We start from the raw sequence: 3,219 nt of genomic DNA on the forward strand, positions 1-3,219 counted from the left end.
ATACAATGATCAATCAGTTTTTTGCTGACGAATTTCCTCTGTTTTTTCGTAAAGCCTCATCGTCAAAAAAATTTGGGTTTTAAATACTTTGTTGTTTTGTTTAAAAAATATCTGAGATTGTAAAGCTTTATAAATCATAAGAGTGTTGCATCTCGGAATGAAAAGCCATGTCGAAGAAAAGCTTTGCTCGAAAAGACAAAGAAATTATAAGATCAAAATTTCTGGTACAGTGGTTGCTTGTGCTAAAACAATCCAACACTAACATTTAAAACTATCAATATTAAAATAATAAGGTCCTAAATTATATTGAACTATACAAAAGTTTAAACGGGATATTAATTATCTGTAAACCAGTATGGTCCAACTTTAATAATAACCGTTACCACAAACAATTATACGCCACAAACAAAATTCTTGTTAATATATATTTAACTAGTAGTAATTTAAATATAAGTTGTATTTTTTTTTAAGTCCAATCCTATATTTTAATATAGCAATAGCCAATAGGTACCATTTTTATATTAAAAATAGCAATAGTTTCTTTTTAATAAAATTATTAAATTACGAAATACTAAAATAGTATAACATTTATAATAAGATGTTAGATATTTTATTTTTAATATCTAATAATATTAACAAAATAAACAAAAGGAATATGTTAAAGAAGTGTATAGAATCTACTAGATAAACCGAGAATTATTATCTGAGGTTAAGACCAAAATTATTAAAAGAAAAAGGAAGAAACACATGTTTGGGACTAGGATTTGCTAGTTAAACTAGGATTTGGTTTTTCCTTTTATGTTTGGGACTTGGAAGAAAAAGGAAGAAACACAAGTTTTCCAATTGTGAAAAGGAAAACACAATTAACCGACTCTTAAACTTTATAAATAGACCATCTTCGACTCCTCTTTATTCCATTCATCATTCAACAATCTCTCTCATTCCAATAGCTTTTGCATAATTCATAAACAATATGTCTTCGAAAAAGATAGAGTTGGTGAGCTCTGATGGCGAGTCTTTCGTAATTGAGCAAGTGGTGGCGAGAAAACTGCAGATCGTAATAAGGCACATGATCAATTAAAAATAAATATTATCTCAAACAAAATAATTTTTTAAAATTAGAACAATAATTTTTGTTATTATACTAAAATTTTTTTTTTAAATGTCGGGATATCTCTTAGTTTATATATGGTAAAGAAGTTTATTGAATCAACTAGATAAGCCCAGAATTTTTATCTGCGATTAAGCCCCAAATTATTAAAAGTAAAACCTAGTTAAAGTAGGATTTGGTTTTTCCTATTATATATGTTTGGGACTTGGAAGAAAAAAGAAGAAACACATGTTTTCCAATTGTGAAAAGGAAAACACAATTAACCGACTCTTAAACTTTATAAATAGAACTTCTTCGACTCCTCTTTATTATATTCATCATTCAACAATCTCTCTCATTCCAATAGCTTTTGCATAATTCATAAACAATATGTCTTCGAAAAAATTTGAGTTGGTGAGCTCTGATGGCGAGAAAACTGCAGATCGTAAGGCACATGATCGAAGATCCCGCTTTCAAACGTCACCGGAAAGATCCTCTCCATGGTGATCGAGTATTGCAAATCACACGTCAATGTTGTAGATGCTGAAGAAGAGAGCAAGGAAGACAAGGAAAAGAAGGAAGCTGATTCAATGTCTGAAGAAGAAGCCGCGAAGATCAAGGAATGGGCAGCAGAGTTTCTCAAGGATAAAGATCTGGCGACAGTCTTCCAACTCATTCTCGCTGCTAACTATCTCAACGTCAAAGGCCTTCTTGATCTCACTTGCCAGAACGTTGCAGATCACATCAAAGACATGACGCCAGAGGAGGTTCGTGTGATCTTTAATATCGAGAACGATTTCACACCCGAAAAAGAAGAAAAAGTTCGCAAGGAGAACTCTTGGGCTTTTGAGGAACCAGCTGCTCCTCCAAACCCTAACTTTTTTTTATTACTCTCTCTTTTTTTTTTTTTAATAACTTTTCCATATTTGATTTGGTGAATGAATGAATAATAATAATTTCCGTTTCTTATCAATTGATTTCAGTTTCGTTGTTTATTCTTTCTTTGCTGAGATAAATAATAACCACTGTATGAAAATATGCTTTAGTAATCCCTAATTATAATCGTTCACCAAAATCCTACGGCGATTTAGAATCTTCGCCGGCAGTAAAAGTAGAACAAAACATCGCTGCCGTTCTCTATCGGGAGCCATGTCTAGGGTTTCTCCATATCTTTGAAATCCCTTATCAATTTATTAAAATAATAAGGTAAAATTACTTTTTTCTTTTTAGCCACGTTATACGTATGAAATAAAATCATTTTTTTCGTTCCCACATCTAGAAATCCTATATTTCATCATGACGGAACAAAAAAACCTAGACTCTCATTAACATTCATAGGAACAAAAAAACCTAGACTCTCATCCAGGTACTTAATTCACCTCCCATCTATGTGTCAGTCTCTCTAATTTTTTTCAATAATGGGCTGATTAAGATTAGGTCTCTAATGGGCTGAGTTGAAATTTTGTGTCAAAGGGTTTTTTTTGCATTAAAACAAAATACAGTATAGAGTTTACGAGGGGGAAGGGCAACACAAATGCCAAATAAGTAGATGAAAGAAGATCACATGAAAGTGAGAAAAAGAAGGAGAAGAGAGACTGGATCCAAGACTGATACCAAAGGGTAGATGATTTGCCAAACGATCTCAAGGCCGTCCAGACGATGGTGGTGATCATTGTCCCGTTCCAACATTGAAGAAGAGAAGCCCACTTTTGATTTTGCAATACAAGACTCTGGGCTCGATTCCTGACAACATGTAAAACATTTCGAAGAACAACAGAGGAAGGAAGTGTGGTTCCTCTCCCTCCCACATTCTTGTACATTTTTCTATCTCACGTTTTAGTTGAAAATTTATCGAACCTCTTATATAAGCAGCGATGTATGCCAACAAGGCCCAAATCGACACTTACTAGTTACTACTCTGAAAACATTAACCAATGGAACGAATCAATTAAATAGATTTGTTCCTTCCAACACCGTATCACTGAGTTCATCATGGGGCGACAAAAACAAACTTCAAGATAATAGTCATTATCTTTACTTTGGTCATTATAATGTTAATGGACTAGCAATGATCAAGCCATAACAAGGCTTAATAATACCTATATTACAAAAAAAAAAAAAAAAAAAAA

At 32.6% G+C, this 3,219-nt stretch overlaps 1 pseudogene; it reads left to right on the plus strand.

Moving 5' to 3' along the window:
* LOC104783479 overlaps window positions 972–3,219 on the plus strand; it is a 3,526-nt pseudogene continuing 1,278 nt past the window's right edge.

This window comes from Camelina sativa, chromosome 4 (assembly GCF_000633955.1).
Source record: "Camelina sativa cultivar DH55 chromosome 4, Cs, whole genome shotgun sequence".
Lineage (NCBI taxonomy): Eukaryota > Viridiplantae > Streptophyta > Magnoliopsida > Brassicales > Brassicaceae > Camelina > Camelina sativa.